This window comes from Diceros bicornis, chromosome 14, assembly GCF_020826845.1.
Source record: "Diceros bicornis minor isolate mBicDic1 chromosome 14, mDicBic1.mat.cur, whole genome shotgun sequence".
Taxonomy (NCBI): Eukaryota; Metazoa; Chordata; class Mammalia; order Perissodactyla; family Rhinocerotidae; genus Diceros; species Diceros bicornis.
The window spans coordinates 15,012,956-15,028,980 of NC_080753.1; the positions used below are offsets into that span (position 1 = coordinate 15,012,956).

The 16,025-nt window shown below is 38.9% G+C and overlaps 1 protein-coding gene across 1 annotated transcript in view; it reads left to right on the forward strand.

Annotated features, from left to right (window-relative positions):
* The window catches only part of PKHD1 (PKHD1 ciliary IPT domain containing fibrocystin/polyductin), a 415,790-nt gene that overhangs the window by 229,385 nt on the left and 170,380 nt on the right, over positions 1-16,025 (forward strand). The gene's annotated exons all lie outside the window — the stretch shown is intronic.

Sequence of the window (16,025 nt, forward strand, 5' to 3'; positions counted from 1 at the left end):
AGTATCTAGCACATGTCAGATACTCTACTTGAGGAATTTAATCTTACCACATCCCCATTAGATACATACACATGGAAAAACTAGAGGAACTTCCCAAAGAGGTATCTGATATAATGAGACATTGGCAAAAGCATTTGCTTTGTATCTGGTAGCAGATGTAATTGCAAATCAACTCCTTTCCAAGTTAACCAACATTTACTGAACACTCAGTGTGTTCAAGGCACTGTACCATGTGCTCCTGATCTGGGGTTCCAAAAGCAAGTCAGATATAGCCATGACCTCAAACATCTAGTGATTTAGCTGGGTTAATAAAACACATAATATGTAATAATACAACAAATAATTGTAATCAACAACATCAGTGTTTAGAATCAAAGTGTCTCAGGCAGGCAGAAGAGAGATGGTTTCATGGAGGAAGAGGCATTTGAAGTGGACCTTCAAAGATGGGGGAAGAATCTGAGGGGCGATTATGAGACACAAGGGCATATTGGGGAGGTAGTGACGCTTCAGTAGATGTAAGACGAGCTGTTGACTAGGATAAACCTGGGTTTGCATTTGGATTCTGACATTTACCAACTGTGTGACGTTGGATGTTTCTGACCTTCATCTATAACATAAGAGCCATAATTAATATATCATAATATTGAGAAGATTAAATGAGATAGCATCAGCCCACACGACTACTACATAGAGTATTGGCAGTAATGGAATTATAGATGAAAGCTGTGATTTTTAATGTATTAGGTGTTCTTTTCCTTCATTTTTCCATCTGGCTGCCCCTCTTGGCCTCTGGTATTAGTGACACTTTGTATTTGCTTTCCAATGGCTTATTATTTAATTTTCACAACATCCTTGGGAGCTAAATAGGTAATAACTATTATTACAGTAAAAACCCATTTTTACATAATACGATTTTAATGGAACTGCTGATTTTACAAAATGAAAGTGACTGGTAAAGAAGATTTAAGTGATACTTTTGAACCTCTAATATAATTTTATGGTGTTTTGTGTATTTTAATTCATTAATAAAGGAAATGTGTAGAACATTCCCATCATTGTTCAAATAGAATAGCATAATTTTTCAATAAAATTCTTAGGGTAAATTGCCTATTTCCATTTTCTGGGAAATCAATTTTATGGAATGACCTCAGACCCATCCTATTCCATAAAAATAGGACTTTACTGTACTAATAAAAGATATCACTATCTTAAGTACGGTACGATATTCCTTTGAGGTGTTCTGTCTTTATAGACATTGGATTTTGAAAGATTTTAAATTCTTCTCAGTGGTATTATGTGGAGTAAGCTGAGGTAATCATGAAGAATTTGCTCTTGTAGTTTCATTTATGATAACTTTGCTTCACACAAACAAGTATATCCAATTGTCTTTGCCTTCTAAATATTGGGAGAATTGATCTATATGTTAAAGAATTGGTCTAAGATGGTCTAGACTTCTTACAGAGTGGGAACAAGTTCTGTCTAAGATACTATGCAAATCTCAAACCTTCACAAGTAGAGTTGGTCAATGGGCAAAATGATCCTACTAACTTGTATTCCATATTTTGTCCCGAACTGACCTGAGAGGATTTATGTAAGATGCTTCCAGTGCTTTCTCTGAGGCAGTTACAGCCATGACAGGATGACACACTTTTCACACAGGGCAAGCTTAATGAAAGGAAAATGTGTTATAATTCCAAATAATACGATTCTGTTTTGAAGAGTACAGATATGATATCATATAGCCTCCAGCATGTTGTGTGTGTGTGTGTGTGTGTGTGTGCACGGTAGAATTCACTGTGTTCCATTTTCTGTATTACTTTGAACTGTTCTTATTTGAAGAGATAAATGGGAAAGTACTGTTTTTCTTTTATAATAGTTCTTCTGTTTGCCCTGATTTTCAGTACTTTGGTAATTTAAATGGTAGAGAGGTTCATCAAAGCCATGTGATGCTTAAAGATGGAAATATTTAACACATTTCCTTTTAAGTCACAAGGCATTAAGGTTGATGATATGAGATAACATGATCATAAATCGAGAAGTAATTTTTGGAGAGGAGAATTTCTAAAAATGTGGTAAATATAGCATTATTAGCTTAATTTACCATTTTCTTACCTGAGATTATAACTAATTTAGGGTAAGATATATGTAATGCAGATATTTAGGTCTGTAACATCAATTAGAAACTAAATATTAGAAATAGTAGTGTTGTCTCTGCAGCTTGAGAAGTTTTCAAAATTCTGGTCTTCTCCCATTTGGATGAGACAGAAAAGTCGCACAAACCATCCCCCATTCATTCTGGATTACTAGCAAGTGGGCAGGGGAAGAAATGTAGGCTTGAGTTAGTGGACTTCTTTGTATGATGCATGGCCTCAGAATGATGCTGCTGGAGCGTACATGTTCTGGAAATCTATCACTACTTAGCAGACCACTTAGAAACTTAATAGCTTAAAACACACATTTTAGTTTGCTCACAATTTTGTGAGGAAGGGCTAGGCTAGGGTATCCTTGTTGGGGCTTCCTTGCATTGCAGTCAGATGTTGGCTGGGCTGCAGTCATCTAAAGGCTCAACTTGCCTGCGTGGACTAAGATGGCTCACGCACATAGCTAGTAGTTGATGCTGGTTATTGGCTGGGAGCTCACTCATGGCAGTCAATTAAGAGGCCTCAGTTTCTCTCCACAAGGGTTTCTCTGTGGGGTGTCTTGGGCTTCCTTATGGCATGGCAGCTGGATTCCAAGACAGAACAGCCTAAGATGGAGTTCCCCAAGAGTGAGTCCAAGAGACCTAGATGGAAGCTGCAGGTCTTCCAAGCCAGCCTTAGCAGCCTTGGAATATCATGACCACGACATTGTCGTGCTCAAGCAAGGTACTAAAAGCAGCTTAGATTCAAGGAAAGAGAATTAGGCTCCACTTCTCAATGGGAGGGATAGCAAAGAATTTGCAGCTGTCTTTAATCTCCACTGTGTATGTGTTTATGTGTGCGAACGTGTGTGCATGTACGTAATTAAGAGCAGATGTACCTGACTTAATTCAAAAGGTTTGAGTGTTTTAGGGTCTGGTAAATTTGTGCTGTCTTCCCTCTCTGGGAAGACTTTATTTAGATTCTGTTGGCTTACATGAGTCAGAAATTGAAGAACACCAGGAGACAGACTGGTCAAAGGATTTTAGTTTCTTTAGTCTTTACTACCTATAATGCTCAGTGTTATGACATTGCTTCTTCACTGCTTGACAGTGGGATTCTTCTGCCCTCCAAATTGGGCCCCTGATCTGGGATTGCTCACTCTGTGATGGGGACAGACTACAGTGTTTGGGCTTCAACCTGTGGCCAAATTTCTACATGCATGAGCAGAGCCTCTTTTTGGGAGAGAGGGGTGTGGTGACGTGAGGGGAGGAATGGACCACAAATATTTTGAGCATTTTGTTTCTTCTATGGCAGAAATTAAAAGTCCACAGGGACAACAGTCAAAATTATCTTTTACCTTATTTAGAACATGAATGGGAAAGCTATTCTTCAAGATACTATAGTGGAAAACAGACGACTATGATTTTTAAAGAGGCACTTTTCACATGGAAACTTTAATCAGTATTATTATCAGATAAAAATTAAGAAATAAAAGAAAATCTGAAACCAAAGATCAAAGGATCTTTAGATACTGTATAATTCTCCTTCCTTTTAGGCAGTTTCTTCAAGGGGAACATATACCTTAGGGAAACTTGCTTAACGGTAAAGAGTATCAAGGCCATGTCCTTCCCACGAAAAGGAAAAATCAGGATCTCAGGCTCCATGGAGCAGGTATTTCCACAGATCGCCCCAAAATAGTTTTGAAATATTGAATGTAAATTGACTTTTTATATATCCAATTACTTAAGAATATACTATAGAAAGTTACTATTTAAAGCAATTTAAGTGCAAAATCCTTTGCAATATGGAGTCCTTTGATGAATCGAATGGTTATCTAGCAATTTGTTTCATTTTGAGTGTTTTTACATGGATTTATTTGTATTAAGTAAATATTAATATATATGTAAAAATATGGACACATAGAATCGTTGAGCTGGTAGGAAATTTAGTGGCTATCTAACCCAACTAAAGTGAGGTGAGATAATGCAAGTGTTTCATAAACTGTAAAATACTATGATGTGCATTAATTTTATTGCTCAAACTTATATGACATTTTGTACCAAGAGTAAGGGTAGAATTTCAGTCTCGTTGCTTTAACCCAGTGCTGCAAATTGCCTCCTGACATCTATAAGAAGGAATCCTGTTGCTTTATTTGTTATGCTTTAGATTTCTGTCCATAAATGGGTTTACATTTGGAAGACACGTTTAGAGGCTAGGCAGTTCCTTCTAGGTGCAATGACCATGATTCAGTGGCTTCCTCCACATGAATAGCAAGAGTGCCCTAACTACTGACCACGGCCTGGGACAGAGTGCCAGGGGTTGGAATTTTTTCTTCAAAAGTATTTTTACAATTGTATATGTTTTCCCCATAAAAATTAAATTTCAAATAAAATAGTAGAGATTTGTATTTCCTATAAGTGACAAACGAAGTGACATAAAAATATATATAAAAGTAGGTTGATACCCTTTCTCTAATCTCAATTTTTCAATCTGTTTGACTCAATCATGGTGTTTGTTTCTGGGCTAATTAGAACTTGCTTAGAACCTTCTCTTGGGACCCAAAGTCATGTAGACCCTGATACTCTTTATGGCTTGCTAACTTGCTGGAACTAATTAGAGTTTTACTCTAATTGAAGGGTTTTTCAAACTCTTTTCTGTCCTCACTCACCTGAGAAACACACTCATTGTCATAGTGCATTAATATTAGTATCACAGCAATTTTCTAGAAGGGGACATACTTCTCCAGGGTTTTCAGATCATAATATAGGCAGGGGGATATTGGCAGGTATGAAGTATGTAAGAGACCCAGGGGATATTTTGGTACTTAGAGGATTGTATACAATTATTACAATAAGTTCGGTTCTGGAGGTAAGAATTGAAGGTCATATTTGGAACAGGCAGCAGGAGTCCATCAGAGTACATTGGTTAAGTCCTCTCAACTTCGGAATCATGAAAGCATCATCCAGAGATTTTGGTATTTATTTTAGGATATTGATATTAGGAACGAATCTCTTTAAAGTCATTAGCAAGTAGAGTGACCAACTACTCTGGTTTACCCAGAACTGAGAGGTTTCCTGGGACACAGGACTTTCGGTGACAAAACATGGAAAGTCCAAGGCAAACCAGCACAACTTGGTCACCCTACTAAGAAATCACCTTAAAAGTTCTTACCAATACCATATTTCGTGATTTGCACTGCAACATATTGGCTGAGAATTAATGAAATTTTTCCTTGACTTTAATGCGTGAACTTATATTTTACCTAGTTTTATTCCCCCAAGAAATTTGTCTCATGGAATTAATATTCTTTGAGGAGACACAGGCATTTCTTACAGGAGAAGGGGACCTGAGTGATTGCATATGTATTTTATCCCCCTGATTGGGGTTGAGGAAGTACAAGCCAAGTAAGGAATAGCTGCCCATGGGGCCCTTAATGGGGAGCAGGGCTTTTTTCACTTGCTCTAATTGAATTACTTCTTTTTCTCTTTACTTTATGGGCTGTTTTCCATGCAGATATTCTTGGAATGTGGAATTAAATAATTCATGATTTCCCAATTATTTGTTTAGGTATAGTTGGCATTCCTTGAGTTGATTATACTTTTTTGAGAAAGTTTTTGGAATCTCTTCCTATGCAGAGCTTTGCAGATAAGAAGTTTGCCCAGTGACGAGGCCATTAGAGGTGCAGCCCAGCCAGCAGGGGCAAGAATAGCATAGGTGGCTCTCTGTTGACCCTTGGGTCACCACACTTTTACACAACCTAGGAGTTCTTAACTTTTTGTGTGCTCTAGGTCCCTTTGTCAGTCTGTTGAAGCCTAGACCAATTCTCAGAATAATATTTTTAATACATAAAATAAAATAGGATTATAAAAGAAATCAGTTATATTGATACAGCTATCAAAATACTGAAAATCAAATTTGTGATATAACAATATATATACTTGTTTATTAGAGCATTAAATAACAATATCTAGGGCTGATTCTAATTACTGTCATAATTTAAATGTTGTCATTGTAGATATTGTTCAAAAAGTGCTCCATAAATTCCTCTCCTCCCTGTAAATGTTTGCTTTTCCTCCCCTGGAGAAGTGGGGGGCTCGCTCCCCTCTCTTTGAATCTGGGATGTCCTTATTGAGTCACTTGACCTATAGGACGTAGTAGAAGCAAAGTTCTGGGACTTATAAGACTAGGTCACAAGAACCCTTGCATGAGAAGACCTTTGGCTGGATATCTTACTTGCTATTGGGATGCTCACTTTTGGAACACAGCCCTCGGGATGTAGGAATCCCAAATTACATGGAGAGGCCACATTCTTCAACTGATTGGCACCCCCAGATAAGCTCTAGCTAGTAGCCAACATCAATTTCCAGCCATGTACATGATCTATCTTGTACATCCAGGCCAGTTGAGCCAAGTAATGGGGTCTTACGGACAACTCTGAGGTTTTTTTCCTTTATTTTAAAACACATTAAAAATATCCTATTTTATCTTTAGGTCAATATTACTCAAGATTTCTAATGTGTATTAAACAATGTTCCCTTAGAAGGGGCATTCCAACGTTCAGTTCATTAGGATCCCACATGGGCCCTGGAGGAGTTAATTGGCTGACATGATATCCAAGAGAGTGAAAAGAGATTAAGACTCCTCCTCAAAGAGAGCATTGTCTCTTCTTTTACAAAATTGGTTTACACTTATTCGATCACTGCCCTTTGCACAATGTGCCTACTGTTATAGCAGAGTTCAGACATCACGCATATATTGAGCAACTGTTTACTGGGCACACGATTTATTATGTGCCGGACACTTTGCCTCATGTTGAGGATAAAATGGTGAGCAAAACAGTTCCAGTACCCACCTGGAACTTCCTGCCTAGTAAGGGAGACAGAGATGTAATCACACATAGAGTTATAAACTAATAAAATTAACAACTGTGCTGTAGCAAACATTTAGAGAGTTATGACAGCATATACCATGAGGGCCTGGACTGGAATGGAAGTGAATCCAATTAGGTAAAACATATTGTAAGGCTAAAAACAACATTTAGATATTAACTACTACTAGTAATAAATTTACCCGGAATTTCTCAAATTATTTCCTGTGAAACTGTCTCTTTATAAGCGTCACATGGGAGAAAGAAAGCAAAGTCAAATGAGTTTGGGAAATTTGAGGTTACCAGATAAATAAATTTCTTTGAATCCGGTCTTTTCAAAGCCTTTTATATGATAATACAGATTGTGTAATTTTCGGAGAGGAATATAGTATGTGCTGTTTCTCAAGGATATTGAACCATGTAACTCTTTTATTCAGAGAGCAGCTCATGTTGCCAGGGTTTTAGGGAAATGCTCTGAGTACGAAGTATTCTCACACTTAATCTAACACGTGCAACCACTCCATGAGGTTGGATACCCAGTTGTATTAGGTAACATTATGTCTTCTGTGAATAACGAAGACCTGAAAATTAGCAGTTTATCTCTCTCTTACATAGAAGAAGTCTCTTCCACGGTGTCAGACTTGGACTCCATTTATCTTCTTGCTCCACTGCGGGTTGTGTCCATTCCCAAAGCCACTCTGTGCTCCAGTATGTCTGCTGGAGCTCCAGCCGTTGCAGGCACCTTCTAGGCAGCAGGACGTGTTTCCTCCTTTTCCATCTTATTGGCCAAACTTAACCAAATGTCTATATCTAACTGGAAAGGAGGCTGGGAAATGTAGTCTTTTGGCTAGGTGACAATGTATTTAGCTAAAAATTGGAGTTCTCGTTACTAAGGAAGGAGATAAAAAATACTGGGAGGTAACTAGTGGTGTCTGTCACAGTTGTCTCTCATTGTACAGCTGAGGAAAATAGGTCCAAATGGGGGATGCCTGAGAAAGAGCTCAGAGGTCAGAGACACAGCACAGACTCAAATCTCAGCCTCCGGATTCCTTGAGTCTCTCTAGTTTGTTATGCTATCCGTATTTAAACATGTGGGAGGGTCAAAATGGAACCTTCCAAAGGCTGTGATATAAAGGGTCCTGGTGACATGAACAGATAACCCCACTGTAAAGAGAAAGGTAGGAATATGTTTTTTAGAGGTATAGCCCCATATTTGGAAATTAACAGCACTTGATTAACAAAAAACTGTGAGTGGGATGCGACTGCCTTTTGTCATGGATGTATTGTGCAGACCAGGATTGCTGTTTGTCAGGCTGTGTGCGCTCCAGAGCCTGCTCTGTATCTCATGGCTCGTCGTCCCTTTTCTTCGTTTGTAACATCACTGATGCTCGTCAAGCCCTGGATCCCATCTGAAGCCATCTGTTTGCCTCTCTTTATTTACATGATAACATCACCTGATGGCAATTTAGTGTCTGGATAAGAAACATTGCTCTTACCTACATTGTGCTAGATTTTTGTCTGGTTTAACGATAACGGAGTAACCCCTCTGACTGCATTTCTCAGGCAGCAGTAGCATGTGGAGGGCTGGTGCCTACAAAGCCCACGCAGAGGGTTTGCATAAAGGTGGTGAGCTTCCTGCAGTGTGCCAGGACTGGCTGGGCTGTGCTCAGCAGTGCAGATGGCAGGCATCACTCTGCTGTCAGCATGTTATTGGTACCGATGGGAACTTCTCATCTTTGCGTTCCCAGTGTCCAGTATACCTCCAGGACAGAGGAGATGCTCTCTGCATATTTGTTAAATGAGTGAGTGAGTGGGTGAGTGAGTGAATGAATGGATGGTGAATTGGATGGAATGTGATAAAATCTCAGCCCCTCTCTTCCATTCATATTGATGACATAATTGCTGGACCTGTGGTGGATCAGCAAGAATGATTGTTGTTGGCATAGTGAGGCAGAACGCCTTGGGGTGATTGCTCTGGAGACATGGCTGTAGTTCTGAAACAGAGTGTTGACACTGACAAACCAGGCCCCTTTCCTCTCTCCTCAGACCATCATAGGGCAGGTGGTAGTATGTGGAAGTGCTTTCTTCTGGAGAGATCTAGGGGAATGAGTGGCTATAGCAGAGTTTCCTCCCACAGGTTCAGGTTTTTAATAATTCCAATCCTCACGACAATGGCAGTTTTTCTCATTAAAACCCTATGGAAAAGGGAAGTGGGCAGGATCCTATGCTGGCACATATGTTATAAATAGGACTTCAGCTTAGCAATGCTACCTCTGGCGAGGAAATACAGATACATGCTTCTGAAGTAGAGTGGTTCCTGACTCCTACATCCTCCTGAGGGACAACTGGAGAATTAGCCCCTAGAAGTACCAATCTGTCTCTGAGATCCCAGAGTTCTGATAATATGAGAGAGCAGAGGCAATCTAGGAAGCCCCATGACTCCCTCTCACTCCTCGGGGGAAATATCCTGCCTCTACTCCTCTGACTTCTCCCAGCTTGCTTTTCTTCTAGTATAAAGGAGATCAAGAGCTTGCTTCATAATTTGTCTTATCTTTAACCCTCATAATCGTCTCAGGGAGCTGAGGGAAGGGTGTCAATTGTCAGCAAGTCCTAATCTATTGTCTCAATCTCTTATCAGCTACACAGCTATTACCTGCACCTGGGCCTGTTATGTCATCACCATCACCATCTCCTTGTCTCTGTTTATCTTCATTTAGTTGATTTGCTTTAATGAACGGCATATTGAAATCTATCTACATGCATGTACGTGAGAGGGTAGGGAAGGGGGATCTAGTCATTTGCTAGCTGTCTAATGCAGTGGCTTCCAAAATCGGATATGAAAGATAACACATTGAAGAGCAGATAGAAAATATTAGAACCTTTAGTTTTATTTATTTTTTATCCCATCCTTTAAAAGTTTTCTCTTTGTCTATGTTTTATTATATAGATAATATAAATTGCATTAGTATTGTGATGTGTGATATGTGTATTAGTATTGTGATATGTAATATTGAGAATATATGATTAAAATTTTACTCACCTAGAGAAGGAATATTTGGCATTTATTTGAATTTTAATACCATATTAGTGTTTACTAACCCCTTTAAAAGTACTTGCTAGTAAAATATGTGCTATAAACGGTACACATCATTCTGTGTGTATATGACTTTATATGCTTTTAAAATTAAGTGACATATAAAATTAGAAATTTGACTTCAGGTACCTATTTTATTTTGAAAGTAGGCTAACTTTAATGGTAACCTGAGAAACCTAATCGTCAAAAGCAGCAAGTTTTAGTTTTCCTAAGGCCTTGGTCTTGCGTGTCAATGTTGTGTAATATTTCAGGGGCTTCCCAAAGCTTTCAGAGTAAAGCTCAAACTCATCTGTTTGGACTCCAGAGTCCTTCGTGATCTGGCCTCCCTGTCCTCCACTTCCCTGCCTGCCTCGCTGCCTGTCCCACCCATCTACTCACTGTACTTGGATGGACCAACTATTCCTCCTTCCCCGTCATTTGCACTTGCTTGTCTCCAGCCTGTGACTTCCCTACCTCTCCTTCCCCATTCTCCTCTCCTTCCCCACCCTAACACTCTCTTCCACTCACTCCTTTTTGTCCTTTAACACTCAACTTAGTGTCACTTCTTCCACAAATTTTCCCTGAATCCCATTAGATTTAATTCTCCTTTCTCTGTGTTCCCAAAACACCTTGGGCGTATTTCTCTCATATACCCTTATTCTATAATTATATTTACTTTTATGTCGCCTTGAGGGCAGAGACCATACCTTATTTGACTTTGTTTATCTCCAGTGGGAAACACAGGATTTGGCAGTGGCAGATACTCCACAAACGCTGGAGTGAGCAAATGAAAGAGCAAGATGCAGGGACTCCCAATCAGTCCCTGCGAAAGTATTTCTAGAGATTTTGGAAGCTGAAGAGAGAGGCGTCACTGTCACACTGAGAATCTTGGCAGACAAGGGATGGGTGGAGGGTGGTGAGTCCCTAAGAACCTTAGCCACTGACTAGGAGTGCTGATCGTGTTCGGGAGCCCGGGTGGTCTGCTGCAGAACCTGACGTGAGCATCATCCAACAACAGCATTTATTTAGGTTTCTTGGGCCAGAAACTTACTCTTTGTGAGCTGTACTTCCCACAGGTAAGAAGATTCTCTGTGCAACAGTGGGTTCATTCTTTTCCTTAAAGGCGTTCTCTGAACTCTAGTATTCCCAGTAGGTGCCTCTCATTTCCTTTCTCCCCTGGTGAGCTGGTGGCCTTTCATTCAAGCTACTCCTCCACACAGCTTGCCTCCTCCCTCCTCCCTGCACCTTTCACCTGAGCACTTAACGGGCCTCCCGTGGATGAGCACCTGAGGACCTGATGGGCCTGGTGTTGCTTGCCAATCAGGAGTTTAGAGCTCTCTGGGGATTTACTGCCTCCCCGCCTGCAGGCCTCCCGTGGTGTAGCATCTAGGCGGTTGACACACCTCCTGTGGTTTTAGCTAGAGAGCAGCTTGAGGTCTTCTGTTTGCTGTGAAATCGTTTCAGAGGTTACCTTTTCTCATTTGCATCATGTGGATGCACCTGTTTTTGTTTGTTTTCCTTTTTGGTGAAGCTATAAAAAGAAGAGTGTAAATGAGAGCACCTCAGTGCCTGCCTAAAGCCATGACATTGGCGACTACAAAAGGGCCCACGGTTTGCTGTTTGGCAAAGAGTTAAGGCCTAAATCATAGTGCTGGTGAGGGAATCATTTGTCACAGAGGGAATCGAGAGGTGCGGTAAGTCTTGCAGGTCCTAGTGTGTATTGTATCCTAGTGTGTACCTGGTGTGTATTGAATGATATCTTGTGAATCTGATTGAATTAAAAAGGCTTCTAACACTTCTTAAATTATCTTATTCATCTGGAAGTGCCGCTTAAGAGAATTTAACCAGAGCAAGTTGGCTCTGTAGTTCAAGTGGAAAGGGAAGGAAATAGTTAAAGGATTTTAAACTGCTAAAGAGGGCTTTTACATTTTTCTGGGAAAGCAGCAGTTTGCATGGAAATTACAGCTTTTATACATTAAATATGGTTATGAGTCTCTTCCCCAAAGCTGTGTGAGAAATGTGGACTTTTCTTCCCCCTAAGAGCAAAGGAGAACTACGACCAAAGGGACATGTAGCTTCGTGCCAAGGTTTCCAGGTAACAAAGAGGAGGGGGAGACTGGCTGGTACTCAGAAAATAGATTTTATTGATAACATAGTTTTTGGCACACCATGCTTGTTTCAAGCCTCACTCAGAGAGGAAAACTTTAACCACAATTTTTATAAACTCTACTATTTTAGTATCTTCTCTTTTCCCATTCTAATTCCACCATCTCCCACCATAGGCAGACCCAAATCACATCACATTAACAAGGACCATGCCAGAAATTCAGTGCCAAGTGCTGACCTGGCCTTTTCTTTCTTTTTTTTTTTTTAATTTTATTTATTTATTTATTTATTTATTTTTCCCCCAAAGCCCCAGTAGATAGTTGTATGTCATAGCTGCACATCCTTCTAGTTGCTGTATGTGGGACTCAGCCTCAGCATGGCCGGAGAAGCGGTGTGTCGGTGCGCGCCCGGGATCCGAACCAGGGCCACCAGCAGCGGAGCGCACGCACTTAACCGCTAAGCCACGGTGCCGGCCCTGACCTGGCCTTTTCAAGATCTCAGATTACTAATGGTCAGAGAGTCTGGTTAAAATCAGAAGGCCATAAAATATTATCAGCAAAAAATGATGTGGGAAATAACAGAGGTATTCAGATTTAATTTTTTGAGCCAAGAAAAGAAATAAATTATGTAAATATAAGGCAATAGAAAGATATGGCACATTGAGGATATTTAGATCCTTCATTTAAAAATAGTCACAGTAATTACAGTATAGTGTTACTAGTAGTACAACTGGTAATATGTCCATTGGTATAAGATAATGATGTGAGTTCAGTTTTTTATGTGCCAGGCTTTGTGTTAATATTTATTTTATCTCACTGAAGCTTCAGAAAGGTGCTGTGACATTGGCACCATATTTTACACACAAGGAATCCAAGATTGAGAGCAGAAGTTCTCAAACTTTACTATGCATAAGAACCAAATGAGATGGTTTTAAAATACTAGAGATCTGCATTTTGAACCAACTCTGCAATTGGTACTGAAGTAGGGTATCTACTGTAGACCACACTTTTGAGAAACCCTGGCTTAGAGTAATGTTCCCAGGACACCAGCCAGTAAAGACTGAGCCAGGATTTGAATCCATTCCTGCTGCCCATCTATACTTTCCTTCATGTTGCTTTGTACCCAAATGAAGGAACAATACTTTCCTTGCCCCATACATCCAATTCCCTATGACTATTGGATATCCTTACAATTAGTATTAGGCTTCTATAATTTTATTCTTTTTAAAAAAGTTTAAATAGGGGTCAACCTGGTGGCGTAGTAATTAAGTTCATGTGCTCCGCTTTGGTGGCCCAGGGTTCAGAGGTTCGGATCCCGGGCGCGGATCTATGCACTGCTCATCAAGCCATGCCGTGACAGGCGTCCCACATAAAGTGGAGGGAGATGGGCATGGATGTTAGCCCAGGGCTAATCTTCCTCAGCAAAAAAGAGGGGAATTGGCAGCAGATGTTAGCTCAGAGCTAATCTTCCTCACCAAAAAAAAAAAAAAAGTTTAAATAATACATGAAATGTTTCTTGTCCAAAATAATATAAAGACATACAAAGCAAAATATCAAAGAACCCTTTATCCCTTTCTTCTTGCCCTCCCTTGGATAACTGCTATTCTCAATTGGAATTATGCTTTCTTTTTAATGTGTGTATTTATTTATATGATGTATAGCTTTTCAAAATATTAATTGAGCACTTTACTATATCTGTCATAAGAAGTTTAGAGGAATTCACTTTGTAACAATATATCTTGGGGATACTATCATATCAGTAAGGAGAAATCTACTGCAGCCTTTTAAATGACTGCATAGTATTCCAGGGTAGGAATGTAGTATGATTCATTGAACTACTATCTTACTGATGAACACTTAAAGTTTTTTCCTCAATTTTTCACTTTTATGAACAATACAACAGCAAAAATATTTATACCTTATTGTACAAGTGGGAGAATTTCTCAGGCCAGTTGATTTCCAAAGTGGAGTCCATAGCCTAACTACATCTGAAATCACCCAGAGTGCTTCTTAAAAAATGCAAACAATACCTTCAAGGAACACATAATCACCATATTGTAAACTCTTTTAGATCCCAGAAAAAGGTTGACAGCTTCCTAATTCATACTCAAGGTTATAGAATTGATTCTAAAATTAGACGAAGCACAAAGAAAGAAAATTAGAGGCTAATCTAATTGACATTGATGAGAAGTCTTAGAAAATCAAATGTACTTGCACTTTAGAAGAATCATAAATTATGATTAAATAAGGTTTAATCCTTGGAATGCAAGGATGGTTCTACTTCAGGAAAAAAATCTATGAACATAATTCATTAAGGCAAAATCAGAACTCTTCTTTTCTCCCCAAGACTGCACTTTGATTCGCTTTTATAATAATAAAGCACACTGTTCAATATATGAAGAGCCAGAGAATGGCTTAAAAAAATTTAACTCTCTCTCTCGTCTTATCAAATACAGCGCCAGTCTCCACCTACACTACTCTGTCTCTCTACCTGAGGATGGCCTCTTGAGTACCTAGACTGTCCAAGGCTGCAGAGACCACAGGGTCATGGAGGTGAATGATGGAAGTGTTGTCTATTTTAGGGAGCTAAGTTTGTGTGAGCAGAGAAAACTATTCTAGGGCAGCGGGGCAGAAAGAAGGATGGAATAGGAAGGGCCAAGTAAGGAGCAGATAAACTTAAAACAGAAATTATGGGTTTATAATGGTATCCAATCAAAGATCTCTCATCATATTTGAGGGAGAAATTTCTCCAAGTTATTTCTTGGAAGCATCTAAAGCAAATAAACATAAAATCTAAGCAGATATTTTGAACAAGATTTTTGAAGGCATTCCATGTCCTGCATTTTTTTTTTTTTTTTTTGGTGTGGGGAAAAAAGCAGTCTCCCTCTTGAATGGGGCACAGAGCTATTTTTATGTATTGCTTAGGGGCAAATGCTAATAATCACAGTGTGTCAAACTTATCTACTTCACACCTGAAGGAAAAATGTTTACAAGGTGGCATGAAGAGGATTCTGCGGGTGTAACAAGAGGATTTTTCCAAAAGGCTTCCCAGTATATAAAAGAGAAAACATTTGATCAATTTTAATGCCTACTCAACAACAACAAAAATTATTAGGCTAAAAATAGAAGGAATTTTCCTTAACTTGATATAAAATATTTATATGAAATCCACAGGAACCATCATAAATAACCATGAAAGTCTCATTGCATTCTGTTAGAGTCAGGAACAAAACATGAATGCCTACCATCATTCTTATTACTGGAGATGACAGACAATGCAATAAAACAAGAAAAAAATATAATAAAGGGAATAAACATTAGAAAGAAGGAGGAAAACAATTATTGGTAAATTTGCATTGTTTTTTACTAGAAAAATACAAGAAACAAGTGAAATACTATTAAACAAGAACGGTCAGTAAAATGGCTGGAAACAATACCAACATACAATGAGCAATAGCATTCCTATATACTAACAATCACCAATTAGAAAACGTAACAAACAAAAGACTCTACTTTTGATAGACAAAATACCTACATATAAACTTAACAAAGCATTCATACATCATATGAAAAAAACCAAAACTCTCAAAACTTTGGTGAATAAGTGGAATGACACACCAGTACAAGAAGACACAATATTGCAAAAATTCTCTGCAACATGAATCTATAAATTCAAGTAACCCCAGTTAAAATTGCAGCTAGATTCAAAAAAAAAAAAAAAAAAGAACATGAGAAGCTGATTCTAACATTTTTAGGAAAAAGCAAATAGACAATGATTGATAGGCAAGAATTTTTTTCAAGAGGAAGTTAATTTGGGAAGGCTTGCTCTAGATAAATCTCACCAATCAAAGTGGTACAGT